Here is a 14,475-nt window from a genome sequence, read left to right as displayed (position 1 = left end):
CAGAAAGGAACGACTGTAATTTTTGAAAGTTTTACCTTTTCCCTTCAGCTGGAAGCCTTCCTTTACCTCTCTGCTTCAGTAATCAACACAGTGCCAAACTCAGCCTGACAGCTGCTCAGCCTGCAACTGTTCTACAGGACCTTCCGAGGCAATGTAAATGCAGAACGATCCTCCCTCTGTTCTTTTCACCCCACAGTGTGCTTGCTGTTCTTTCTCGCTGGAAGAGCCAAAATCCCCACTTTTACTAACTGCTTCTCATCTCATCCATGTGACCCACACCACACACATGTCCTATACCTACCATTAAAAATTTGAGGGGCTCATCTCTTACTATGGGGAAGCATATTTTGTACAGATAAATTTTCAAAATACTATCAACTCATCTTTATTTCCCTTTCTTTGCCGTTTCGGGGCTTTCTGCCTCCTAAAATGCTTGAATCACACCTACTGTTATTTTACATCACTATAAAAATGATGATCAGATTGATCCTTTCTCATAAACTACTGTCACAAAGCAGCTTGTCAGGAACTCTATCCAGAGTTACTTCTATGCATAATGGAATATTGATTTCCATCCTTTGAAAATGTGATTAGATAGTAGAAGACAGGCAACAGGCCCTGAAATCTGCAGTTAGACTCTCTGACACCAGAACACACACCACTTAGCATGCTGCTGTCCTCATCTGAGGCTGAGAGAGGAAGGCTCATTAGAGCTGCACTGTTATTTCTTTCCTTCCCTGCTGCAGAAGAGCTCCTAAAACTCTGCAGGAGCTTATCTTACCCAGAGATGAGGAAAAGCTTATGCAGAAGGCATGCAGTTCTTCAGACACAGTTATACTGGGGGAGGCCAATTGCCTGTTAATCAAAAGCCTCTTATCTGGAACCACCTGGACATTTATGCTGTTCTAAAAGGAGGCCTAGGAATCCCAGCTGGACTATTTCACATATTTAAAGGTTCTCTACAGGGCAGAAACATACTGTCAGGGAGAGGTTGGTACCATCCTTTCCTGGGCACAGCCTGGACTTGGATCAGCTTAACCTAATCAGAGACGTCTGGGAACAGTTGCCTATTAAGATGACATCCATATGAAAGAAAAAAAAAAAGCAGACTCTAGATCACTAAGCATTCAAGAATACTTAATGTCACTTACAGAATACTTTTTTTAAGGACAGAAGGGATTTGATCTTACGTTGTAATACATTTTCCAGGAAAAAAAGGGCAGCATATTGGTATAATGTTGAGGATCCTGCCCACCTGCACAATTACTGTGCTGGCACCGAGAGATTTCACCATTCCTTCAAACAGAAAGCAATGCTCCAAATACACGGGACCAAACGGAGAAAGCACTGATTGTTTACAGAGCTGCAACAAAGTCAGGTCACGAGATTTTATTTTTTTCTTTGGAAGAGTAGGGGCTGCACTTTACATCTAATTATACAGTAAAGTTCTATAAGGTCTACTGCAGCTGCCCTGCAACTGATATTGAAAACAGCTCAAGATACTGTTTGGCAGAGATGCTGCAACAGACACCACCAGTGTTTTAATTACTCTCAACTCCAGTTTTAAGGCTGACACCTATGAGGAGACTATTGAACATGAAGCAGCTGTCTGGACAGGCAACTTCTGAACACAGTGTTTGATTCCAGTGCCACATCACAGCAGAGAATTCTGACCTGCTAAGCTCCCCAGTGCCCGTGGCATAGAGCTTTTGGTCGCTTACTCAGATCCATCTGCTTTCTCACAAACGAGGGACCATGGAACCTTTATTCTGCCTTGCAAGTAACTTGGAGACAGCTAATTTGCTTCAGTATGTTCTGTTGCAGCCTTCCTTATAAGCTTCAACGCACAAAAAAAAAAAAAAAAAAAAAAAAAAAAGAAAAATACCACATGGCAACAATGAACTGACTAGAAGGACTGGAGACCAGCCACGAAGAACAGCACATATTTGCTGAGAGGAAAAGAGAAGCCTCAATGTGGCGAAGTATATACTGAAAAATACGGGGGGGGGGGGGGGAAGAGGAGAAACAGTTTAAAAATAAATTTCCCGGTCATAAAGATAAGAAAGCTTTAATACACCGCTGGGTCACACAGCCCTCCAAAAAGCAATGCCTGACCTCATCCCGCAAACGAATCAATGAACGGAGCAGCGCCAGGAACACTAACACGTGCCGACCCTCACATTTTGGGCTGAGATTTGCAGTTTCAGTCTACCTGCAGGCGGGTTGCTGCTGCTCCTTCACATGCACTTACAGACCGAAAAAACAGTAATTACGTTATCTTCCATGCTATGTAGCACAACCCGCTCCAGCCCCTCGGTCTCCCCTTAAACCAAGAGCCCTCAGCACGCAGCTGGATCACCCGGGGACCCGCCTGGGCAGCCACCGCTATCAGTTCGTACGAGTGCCAGAAAGGGGGTAGCCCTGAACCCGACCCGCCTCCGGGGCTCGGGAACCGCGTCCCTCAGGGCAGGCGGGAAAACAGAATCACAGAACCAACCAGGTTGGAAAAGACCTCTGAGATCGCCGAGTCCGACCTACGACCGAACACCACCGTGTCAACGAGCCTGGCCCCGTCCCTCACCCCCCGGGCTGCCCCGTCCTTCATCACCCCCGGGCTACCCCTCGCACCGCACCGGCCCCGTCCCTCGTCCCCCCGGGGCTGCCCCTCACACCGGCGCCGGTTCCCCCGCCGGGGCTGCCTCCCCTCGCACCGCCGCCACGGCCCCTGTCCCCCACAGCCCCGCACTCACCGCGGCGGCGGCATCGCCCCGTCGCCCACCCCGCGCCCGCTGTGGCGGCGGCGCTGCCGCCATGTGACCACCGCCTCCTCCTCCTGCTCCTCCCCTTTCTCCTCCTCTTCCTCCTCCTCCTCCGCCGCCGCCATGACAGGCGGGGCCGCGACGGCCCGAGAACATGGCGAGCCCTGAGGGGCAGAGCGGAGGGGTTGTGGGGTTGTTGCTCGGCTCCCTTTTGCCGACCTGGGCTGGGGGGGCGAGGGGGGTTAGGGATGGAGGGATGCGGATGTGCGGCTTTCGCTCCCCCTGTCCCCTCAGATTTGCTGTGCATCTCTCTTCCCGTCCCACGGAGCTTGCACGGTCCTTTCAGAGCTCTCTGAAGTTTAAAGCCCCTCACGGAGGTGTTTATTTTGCGGCCCTGGAAGTACAGGATCACAGAATCGTTAGGGCTGGAAGGGACCTCTAGAGATCACCCAGTCCAACCCTCCTGCCAAGGCAGGGTCACCTAGAGCAGGTGACACAGGAATGCATCCAGGTGGGTTTGGAATGTCTCCAGAGAGGGAGAATCAACGACCACCCTGGACAGCCTGTTCCAGTGCTCTGACACCCTCAATGTAACGAAGTTCTTCCTCATGTTGAGGTGAAACTTCTTGTGGTTTAGTTTACGGCCATTGCTCCTCATCCCGTCACTGGGTGCCACTGAAAAGAGTCTGGCACCATCTTCTTGGCACCTGCCTTTGAAATGTTTGTATGCATTCATGAGGTCCTTCTCAGTCTTCTCCAGACTAAACAGGCCCAGCTCCCACAGTCTCCTTATAACAGAGATGCTCCAGTCCCTGAGCTTGTCCAGGGGTTGGAAGGGGAGAAAAGGACTGCAGGTCAGGCTGTCAGGATATCTGGGCTGAGCAGCCATGGTTCCCTCACCCTGTAGTTTAAGTAGCTCTGTGGAATGTAGGGGGCTGGTTTCTTGAGCTGGAAGGGCGATATAGCTGAGGGAAATCAACCACAACTTCCCTGAAATAATCTGAGATTGGCATTTAATGTGCTTCCATAGCGACAAGATTCGCATCCTCACAGGGGGAGAGGAGCATTGAAACCTCAGATCTTTGATATCCACAGTAAGTGATCACAGAACCACAGAATGGGTCAAGTTGGAAGTGACCACAATGGGTTGTCTGGTCCAACCTCCCTGCTCACGCAGTGTCATCCCAGAGCACATGGCAGAGGATTGCATCCAGACAGTTCTGGAGTATCTCCAGTGAGGGAGACTCCACACCCTCTCTGGGCAATCTGTTCCAGTGTGTGGTCACCTGCACAGCAAAGAAGTTCTTCCTCATATTCGAGTGGAACTGCCGGTGCTTCAGTTTCTGCCCATTGCCTCTTGTCCTGAAGATCAATCCACTGGCTTGCTAGACCACAGCACGGTGGGGTGCCTGCCATACCACAGATCTGTCTTTATGTGGGATTGACTTGGCAGGTGTCCTTTCTCCAGAAAAAGTGGTGAAACTTGAAGAGTTTGGATTCATAAACTCTGGTGAGGTTTAAGAAGAAACTCATTGTCAGATTTGAACAGCATAGTCTGTACTGGGAGCTTACTTTGTAAATACCCAGATTACAGAACTTGAGCTGCCAAGTGACACTTTGAAGATGGCAGATTTTATTTTAGGGAAGTGGAAATTAAACTGGGTTGACACAACCCAAGCCCATTCTTTGGCGGATATTGCCCTCGGTATCCAGAGATTATGGCAAGGTGCTTTATAACACACAAATACAGCAGAGTAAAGAACCTGTCAAAAAGCTGTAGGTACAGCATTAAAGCACAGAGGGCAAAAAGGCAATCCGTAATCAGGAGCTGCAGTGAGAGAAAAAGGAGTGACAGCCTGTAGAGGGGTTAGTAGGCAGATGACAAGGAGGTAGCAGGGATCAAGATGAAAGCAAGGTGTGCAGTTAAGTGAGATAGCCACACAGCCAGCACCCTCATGAGACAGCTTTTCATAACTCCTGTTTCATAATGGCTAACACATAGCTTTGATCTCTCTCTTACAATAATTGAGCCCAAGGACTGGAGGTGTGTGTTAAGCTCATTTAGGTAAAAGCAACCTCAGCTCATATGCTATCTGCTTTCTGCAGAACCATTATCCTTGAAGTCCTTCTAATTTGGCCAGTTGTTGCCTACCTTGTAATTCCAGGTATTTAATGTCTTTTAGTTCTTATCACAAAGAGTTTCCCTGGTGCTTGGATTATAATTTTATTAACAGAATTAATAAAATGCTACCTTTTAGCCTCATTTACTATAAGATCTTTGATACGTGTTTCACTTCTCAGAATTCCTGATAATGATAATCTGTCCAGCCCAATCGCTTAATAAACTCTGTGATAACTCCTTAGTGTTAACGAATCGACCCACTACCAACCTGCTCACAGCAAGGGACAAGAACTCATATAAAAGTGCTGGCAAGAAGTCATAACCCAAAGTAATCCTCTGTCAGTGTGGGTTGTGGTCAGAATCTGGAATCCACATGTACTCAAGCACTGAAATGTCATTTCTGTTGTTGGCATGTCTCGGACACAGAAATGACACAAGAGAAAGGGACACTGAGCTGCAAAAGATATTGTTTAAATGCTGTCTCATTTCTTAGATTGACTCACTTCCTTTGTGAAAAAAGGAGGTAAATGTCCCCAAAACCAAACAGAATTAATGTATATTATTTTTCTAACTCCAAATTGTTCAGTACAAATTTCCCCAGCTGATGTGTAGAGCTTGTTGATCAGCTGAGATAGAGAAGACTGGGGGAAACTCCAACTGAGAAAACTTGCATTTGTTTCAGTTGTTTCCTCTTACAATTGTTTGCCTACATGCTGTCCGTGACTGAAGTCAGTCTGCATATCCCCTACTAGAATTTCTATGTGATTATGGCTGTGAATGGTTTAAAAAAATCCTTGTAAGTGCTGCAGAGTTTATTTGGAGTGTTTGAGGAAGCAGAACATTTGTCTGGTTGCTCTCAGACCTCTTCCTTCCAACTAGAGATCACTTAATGTGATTTTTTGCCTGTTTTCCAAAGAAAATAGGGTCAAATGACAACTCTGAGTATGTATATGGGTTTATCTGATCTGCTCTCTCTTCTCAAATACTTTTGAAATCTTGGGCCATATATATCAAATTTGATAGTGGGTGAAGATCTCAAAGGGATTATATTCTAAATACCTTTGCAAAAATAGATGTCTGAATAGAAGAGAGAGACTGTTATCCAGCACTGAGGAAAACCCTGTAGAACAAGATCATTCCTCATACCCTTAAATTTATTGGGAGCACTCGGGGAAGAATTCATGGAGCTATCATGGCTAGTCTGTTGAAAATATCAATCTCTCATGCTTTGGAGTAGGTGAAAAGGCCAAAAGGATGTTAGGTACATTAAGATAAGGAATAAAGAACAAGACGGGATGCTTTGTAAAACTGCAAGTGCTTGCACATCTTGAATATTGTGTGAAATTCTCCCTAAAGCACTAAGAAAGGTACAGAGAAAAGCAATGAACTGATTGGAAGTGAGGAATTGCTTCCTTAAAAAAAAAAAAAAAAAGGGTGTTTAAATACACTTAAATAGTTTAAAATCTCTTGTCATAGAGAAAGTGAATTCTGTGTTTCTTGTAGCACAAGATAGGTGCCCTGAGTGAAATTACCAGGCAATAAATTTAAAAGAAACAAAAGTATCTTTTCTCTAGAGTTACAGTTGTAAATTGTTGCAAGGGTATCTGAGAGGCCAAAAGTATAAATGTTCTCGTGAGTGGATTAGAAATGGAAATGAGAAAAAGCCCCTCAAACATAATGCTAATGCAGCTGCCAGCTGAGGAAATCTCCAAGTAAAGAGGTGGATTCAGCCAGCAGATTAAGGCACCTAAATTTGGGTTTCAGTGTGTAGGTGTCTCCATGTGAACCAGATGTCTAAGCTCTCCTTACACTCAGCAGAGAACTAATGTGGGATTTGGTTACATAAAGTGCCACTTTAGGCATGTGGAGTTTTCTACCTGGCCTCCTGCTCCAGGAAGCAGTGGGGCTCCTAAAAACCTGTTCTATCTGAAGTCTCCCATGGAAGTCTTTGATGTCTCAGTCCACCACAGTTGTCACGAAGCACTGGTGGTTGGCAAGCTGAACCCTGCTCGTGGCTGCACAGCAAACTGTCCAGACCACCTGAAGTGGAAATATGAGTGTATTTTGAACCCATCAACGATATTGAGTAATTCTGTATCGACTCTAGGAGGAATCTGTGTTCACATGAAGACATCTCCGTGGGACACCTCAATCTGAGTGTCAGAATTTATAGGCTTTGCCAGGCTGTACAGAGGGAATATTGCTCGGTTTCTAATGATATTTCCTTAAGTTTCCTTAGCTAGTTGATTCAGCAGGGCAGGAATTCAGCATTTAGTAGAAGAATACAAGAGATTATGTATGAAAAACCATCTTAAGATACTCGGATTTATTGATAGTAAGAATTGTGGGAAGGTTTGAAGTCACAGTGAACTGTTTAACGGTGCGTGGATGCGTAGTGAACTTTGAGCACAGTGCCTGATTGCCTAAGATACCTGGAAGATACCTGATGGCCAAGAGTTCTGGGGCAACCACAGATGCTGCTGCTGAAGCCACCAGATGACAGATTTTTAGGCTGTTACATCCTGCAGCTGAAACAGATTTTTAATTTTTTTTTCACACCGGTAAATCAAAACTAATTTGGTTGATGACAGGTTTTGCACCTTACTGTGAATCAGACCAGTTAGAACTTGTTAAGAGTAGCAGAACTTGCCTAAGAAGAATTTAGGCTAGGACTCAGGGCAAAGAAATTAGAAAGAAGGATAATTAGAAAAGCCAGATGATAATTAGGTGAGTTTTGGAATGCAGAATCAGATTTTCATCAGTCTCTTGTGCTTCAAATGGTTTACATTTTCTCATTGGAATTACAGAACTTTTAGCACTAGTGCTGTCCTCTTGGGCTGATGACAGTTTTAATAAAACAAATTCAGCAGGCTCAGAGTTTCTTTTTTGGGCTTAAACAAGGATGGAAGGAACGTTTATACTTCTAAAACTGCATTGTTAACCAGTTGTGCTACTGCAGCAATGTTCCCATTTGCTGTTTATTGAGAGAATGCCCTGATCATACAACAAATAATAAATAAATAAATAAAATAAATAAATAATAAAAACATTAACAGAGCATCTGTACCTCTCAAATGTCCTTCTCTTCAAGGTGAGACAGAGACGAGAGCAAATCTAATACCATATAACTGACAGGCCCTCTCCTTTTTCTCATCCACAGGACACAGATAAGATCTAACAACCAGCTAAATATATTAACATTAACCCACGCTAATGAAGCAAGAAACAAGTTGTGGGTAGGAATGATGAGCATATGTGATGTGGCCCTAAAATGTGCAGGAATATGAGGAAGAAGCCAGGTGTGTGTGACAGACAGTGCTTGGGAGAATTCACAGATCTAAGGACCCTGCTAAGACTTGTTTTGTCTTAGCAAAACACTGCAGCACTGAGCATACAGAGAATAGTATTGTCATGCTCTATTCAATTCCCTTCAACTTTTTCCTTCACTTTTCAGCCCCGACTGTTATTTTGATGTACTTCTTAACACTTTTCTTCTGTAGAGTCTCTCCAGAACTGTGGAAAAGCTGTGTTTTGTCTTTGAGGTGTTGCTGGCTAAATTTCATCTATTTTTCATGTTCAGAAGTTCTCACTCTTAAGATCTGATAGTGAGATGCTACATATTCTAGAATTTCTTCTTACTGCAATAAAACATTCCTTGGAATCTGTGGAGAGGTAATTGGCTAAACATTCTGTCCAGTGTTGCTCAATTGTGCTCAGAACACTTCACAGGCTTGGGGTCTGAGTCAGCCTGAGTTGATTTCTTTTCCACTTTGGACTGTTTTGCAAAGTTTTGAGAATGAAAACAATCCCATAAACTCCAGAAATCTCATAATTGATTTGGCTTTTCCCCAATGAACTCTACTAGAAATCTACCAAGAGTTTCCTTTTATTATTGTTTCTACTCCCTGATAAGAGAAGGAAAAAAGTTTATTTGCAGAGGAGCTCAGTGACATTATCTTCTTTTTACAGATGTGGAAGTTAAAGCAAAGAAACATGAAGTTATTTGTTCCAGGTCATCCAACTAAGCAGTGGCAGACAAAAAATAGAAGCGAGTCCTTCAGTGCTCATTCTGTTGCATCACTCTTTCTTCCTGTTTTGATGAAAACATCTGAAAAGTAAGTTTCATAGGTATGTGAGAAAGATTTAGACTTCAGACTTCCTGAAAAGTCTGACAAAACCTTTAGTTATGTCACTTAAACAGAGGTTAGATAGAGTTCAAACTGAGACAAAGACTCCAAGCCTGAATTGTGGCATTTCTTTTGTACAGATATTTATATTTTTTGTAATTTTTTCTCATAGCAGGTATAATCTTCCCAGTATCTTTCATCAAAAGATGCCTCAGCCTCTAGCCCCATACCTGTTGTATAACAGGATGCTCCTTCTTTTTTTTCATGCTGCAGTTTTGTTTTCTGCATTCTCAAGGATGGGTTTTCTCTTTCCCACAGCTGAGAAATGTGTAAAAAGGACGTATGTATAACAAGAAAAGGATGATTATTCAGTAATGTTCACAGTTCCATTTTAGCTCTATTTTTTCCCATTGGTTTTACAAAATTATGCTGATTCATACCAACTGGGGCTAGTTCTCTGCTTCTCTGTAGCAATGTTACTATCTCTTGTAATCACAGAATCACAGACTTTTACCCCTTCTTTTACCCCCCCCCCCCTCTGATTTTTCACTGTCTTCTGTGACCCACGCTAAAAAAATTTCACAACTTGACAATTTGTACTTGTACTTCCTTTTCAGAGGCCTGAGGTATATTGGTATTCCTCACCTTTGCATTGTTTGTCTCAAAGAATGTATGCAATTCAGGAGTAGTTGTGTTTCCTACCTTATGCATGTGTAAGGAACTGAAGAGGAAATTATATTCTTATAGCTAAGAGGACAAGAATTAGGAAATGTGACTGTCCCTCCATAAATCCAATTTTATTGCTTGATGTCTTTAGTTTTTATATACAGTATGTTGATAAAATTCTTACCCCCACAACACATTTAATTTGTTTGGATTAGAAGCACTTGTGGACAATTAAGTATCACTACAAGCCTGACCTCTCTTAGGATTCCCAGGCAAATCCAAAGCAAAACAAAACAAAAAAATCCCCATCAGCAGTGTACTCTGTTGCATCACTAACTTGTGGTTTACCAGAGAAATGTATGGGAGTAGGCTACCAAAAGCAGTGTTTCTAAAATGCAAGTTTTGGAAGTGTATAAATGATGAAAACAAATTAGAAAGTAAGCATTCTAGTTGGCCTATACAGAACCCAAGAGCTGTGCAGTTACTTTATTCCTTATTTTAGCAAGAGAAAAAAAATCTATATGATTAAAAAGCTTAAGGTAATTTTGAGGCCTATTAAATTAAATGAATGACTGGAGGAAACCATTATCTCACTATCTGAAGATGTCAAGCTCTGAAAGAAGTATAGTGCTTAAGGAAAATGGTGACACTGGAAGATAAATACTGCTGAAATGTGGCCTGAATAGACATTGTGCTGTTCAAGGGAATAAACAGCATGTTAATAGCAAGGAAGTCTGTTCAAGTTATGAGATGCCCCCTGGTGTTAAAAACTTTGGCTGTTTATCTCTGTTGAGACATTGTACATGGGCAGGGCAGGTTAAAACACCGGGATAAAACACCTAAAGCATTAAGAGAGGATAAGAAAGTGTAAAAGGTAAATGGAAACTACATAAGGACACAAAGCTGCAGGAGAGGGATTGGTAGCAATGCCATTTAGGATCTACCTGCCATGTGCAACAAGCAGAATTAGCTGTAAGCTCCTCAGTTTTAGGTAACATTTTCAGAAGCAGGAATTAGAGGGTGCTGTATGGTGATCCAGCTGGGGAAGGGGTCAGAAGCATTTTATGGATGCTGTAGATGGGAGGGAGGCTTGGAGAGGCTTTGGAGAGCCACAGAGAGAGGAGTGTCATTCTTCACCCAGATGTCTCTCTCATAGCACTGTGAGGGTTATGGGGCCCCAAACCTGCCTGTGCAGCCTTGTGTCTCAATTCCTATCACCACAAACAACAATATACCCTGTCTTCTTCCTACAGCAACTTCTGCTTGTTTGGGGCTGCTGAGAAGAGGAGGAAGCAGGGGGAGGGCACAGGAGAAAAGGAACTATTTCAGCAAAGGGAAGGGAGGAATAGAAGGTGCTGAGCCAAAGAGGAAGGGCCTTAGAGAGCAAAGCTTTCTGTTCCTACTGCTGGGGTCAAAAATCACTGCTCCAAAGAACCTGACAGTAATTCCTGCTCCCCTGGCTTTCAGGGACAGCAGTGGTTGTGCAGGTAGAAAGCAGGTATGGCCTGTGTGCCTTGATGTTTCTGTGTAATCCAGAGCCCTGAGGAGAGTCCCTGTGTCCCCAGTAGTGCAATGACTACTAGGACATGATTTTACAGGAGCCCTAGAGTTCAAGTAGAACTTTATGTAAAGTATCACTTGTTAGAGAAATGCTAGTAAGTAATAGTAGTAGTATCTTGAATAAGATAAGAGAAAGAAGTGGAAATAAAATATTTTCAAGGTCTGAGATTAGGCTGGTTGGCAAGAAGAGGATTTAGAAGAGTCAGAATTTTCTTGGAATAGTCTTGTCAAGAAAGAAAAAAGAAAACTTGGAGTAGGAGAGATAAACTAGAATTCTGTTCTTGCCTCTAAATTGGTAGGGATGGCTCTTCTCCAAACCTAAGTGGCAGTATTGTATGCTAGGAAGTTGTCCTGTGGTGTTAGTTATCCAGGACTTTTCTGGAAATAAAGTCACATAAACCATGGGAACCTAAATATGTATAAAGAGCAGAATCAAAGTGATTCGAAGATTTGGGGGGCAGTTCCTGCACTAAAACATATCTTTTTGTAACTGATCCTCCAACCTTTTTTTGGAGGATCTTCAGGAGGCAAAGCAGAAGATGTTTGCTGCTTCATTCAAGCAGAAAAAAAGAGAGTATCATAAGATATTTTCAATGCTAAATGAATACTAAATCTCACCCCTTTTTTCTGTTCCTGGGGGGAAAAAAGAATATATAATATTGTATCATTAAGAGAAAATACCAGTGGTTTAGTCAGGTATCTGATTTTAATGCCTACATATTTTGGAGATTCTTTACTCATGAAAGTTTTGTGGTTTAGGTGAGGACAGGGAAATGAGGAAATGAGGCCAAAATCCCTTCGAACACCATGGTGAACAGATCGATATTGCCTGTAACAAAATTTCACTTCAGCCCTTCATTACATAAAAATTTGTTGTAAATCAAACAATCCTAGTGGTGTTCTTACAGCCTTTGTTGCCAGAAGAAATAAGGTTAAAATTTCAGCTTTCACTGTAGTGAAAGCCTCCAGCCCTTGTGATCAGAGGAATAAAGCCTTTAAGATTTGACAGTTCATGCTACAAGAGTCAATTTAAAAATAAAAATAAATGAAGAAAGAACAAAGGGAAATGTTTTGTAGTATTTTTTAACAAAGCCATTCTTATTTTACAAAGACCAACTCCTGGGTTTGTTAGTGCTCAGGCTAGTAACACTGAGTGATAGTCCCAAATATGTCTTCTGGCACTGCACCAATTTGAGTTAAACCAAAATATATTCTCCATTCTCCTAAATGCAACTTCTGCTGTACCAGATTTTGGAACCAAGTTATCTGAAAATTACAAAGCAGTACCAGATGGTGACTGTAGGTTGGCCGGAATTTGTGGTCTCTCTTGTCTTGCCACATGTTTCACCACTTGGAAGAGTCTAAATTATATTGTTCAATTATTTGTCTCCTTGGCTCAATGTTCCCTTTCTTTGATATTCTGGATGGGTGCAATTCTTCGTGTGTTCACTAGGTGGGTCCCCACAACTGTGCACTGGGGCAGCAGTTTGTTGAGTGGCCTAAACACACCTGGGTAACTGTATCTCCCAGTCAGCTTTATTACCACTTTTGGTTTGGGCAGAAGTTCACTGCACCTCGCCTTTCGATGTACAATTTAGTGATTAGAGTGCTGGGAAGTTATGCCTTGCTACTTTCTATACTAGTCAAAAAGAAACAAACAAAGGAACCTTTTCCCGTCTGTGTGAGGAATTTACTCACTGCATAAGAAAAGCAATACTTTATAGCTAAATCTTCAAAAATTTTCTTTCCAAGTGTTTTATATGAGTGTGCACTTACATTAAAAAATATTTACCTCCTCAAACTGACCAAAACAAAACCCAAACACAAAACTTTAGTTCTCTCTATCCCATAATGCTCCATAGAGAAGATAAAGGAAAAAATAATTCAGATATTAACAGTGTTTTTAATTTCCTATTAGAAAGTCATGGTGCTCTGACTGAGGAGGCAAGTAGCTTCTTTACTGTCTCAGGTTGTGTCTTCACCTTGCCAAGAAAGAGGACCCATTAACCTGCAGGGAGCTCTATTCTGTCATGTCTGGGCTGTTTCTGACATTTGAACTCATACACTTAAAGCCATATCTCTTTATGGTGTAGTCTGTAGCACTGATTTAACTTAATAATGGATAAGACTTATCTAAAGATATCTTTTCAGTGCCAACTTCTCGTATCTTGGCACCTACGGAAAGAAAATCAAAACAGACAATTTCAATTATTGCGAGGTTTGGGTTTATTTTTTTCTTCTTCTTTTGTTCCCCCTCTTATCCAGGCTCACTAAGTGAATCTATTTCTTCTGCTTATTTGACATGGTAAGATAATTCATGTGGAAAGCTATCAAGAAATGCAAATTTTGATCAAACTAAAGGTTTTATTTCTTGTGATTTATGTTTAGAGGGCAAAAAAAGATGTAGAAAATTCTTACATTATTTATTACAAAGATAAGCTGAGAACTAAAATTGATTGTTTTCTTGCTCAGTAACCAACTTGCAGTAAATAAAACTTTTATTCATTATTGACTATATTTAAAGTCAGAAAATCTTGATCTGTCAAATGATTAATGGAAGATGAGAAAGGCTGTCACAGAACACACAGAGATGTGTGTACTTAATGTCAGAGATCTGGCTCAAAATTCATCCTCAGCAGTGACTATAACATCTGATTTGCTGTTTCGAGCAAGCAGGTGGATAGAACTTTCTGTGTTTTACTCAAACCAGTTTTAATGGTCTGCTTGTCCTCATTTTGATGGCAAGAATCCAAACTTCAAAAAAAGTAGCTTCTGTAGTGTTTTAGTTATCTTATGTCTCCAAGTCATGGTTATGAGCTCCAGTAGTTATGTCTCCATTATCAAGCTCGTATCAGTTACAATCTCCCCTCTTCAGCTCAGTGCAAGTGCTCCAGGAATCCAAGGCAATGAAGAGCAGTGAGAAATTCTATGAAAACCTTGGTTCAAATTTGGAAAGTTCTTGTGAGTCTGAGTCTGGAGATGATCTGGGAAGGGGCATCTCATGCTCTCGATGATTAGAATCACCCTTGTGTGTCCCTGGGCAATTACCGAAGTGCAGTGGGAGTGCCCGTCATTTCTACTTCCAGAGCTACAAAACCACAGAGCCAGACACTCTATATGAGGTTGGTCTGCTCACACTTGTCTGGCACCATCATTTCCTCTGGGAAAATGGCAAAAGCAAATAGCAACTTGTCTGTTTGCATGTAGGCGTGAGCCTCCTGAGAACGTATAATTTGGCACC

At 42.3% G+C, this 14,475-nt stretch overlaps 1 protein-coding gene and 1 long non-coding RNA gene across 3 annotated transcripts in view; one reads left to right on the top strand and one right to left on the bottom strand.

The window, feature by feature from the left end:
- GALNT11 (polypeptide N-acetylgalactosaminyltransferase 11) overlaps positions 1-2,822 on the bottom strand; it is a 46,125-nt gene extending 43,303 nt beyond the window's left edge. The window contains exon 1 of the mRNA XM_027727826.2: positions 2,751-2,822. The gene's annotated coding sequence lies outside the window, so the exon portion shown is untranslated. The remainder of the gene's footprint in view (positions 1-2,750) is intronic.
- A 408-nt stretch (positions 2,823-3,230) lies between these two features.
- LOC113991461 overlaps positions 3,231-14,475 on the top strand; it is a 30,341-nt gene continuing 19,096 nt past the window's right edge. Inside the window, exons 1-3 of one of the 2 annotated variants that reach the window (XR_005563349.1) lie at positions 3,231-3,270; positions 8,042-8,180; positions 8,851-8,996. This is a non-coding gene — a long non-coding RNA (uncharacterized LOC113991461). Of the gene's footprint in view, positions 3,271-7,920; positions 8,181-8,850; positions 8,997-14,475 lie in introns of those variants that run through there. The other variant, XR_005563348.1, reaches the window with a different exon arrangement.

Source organism: Pipra filicauda, unplaced genomic scaffold (assembly GCF_003945595.2).
Source record: "Pipra filicauda isolate LSUMZ 115617 unplaced genomic scaffold, ASM394559v2 scaffold1_size10287979_pilon, whole genome shotgun sequence".
In the NCBI taxonomy this organism is placed as follows: Eukaryota; Metazoa; Chordata; class Aves; order Passeriformes; family Pipridae; genus Pipra; species Pipra filicauda.
Note: the sequence above shows the minus strand (reverse complement) of the source record. Positions and strands in the feature narration are given on the sequence as shown.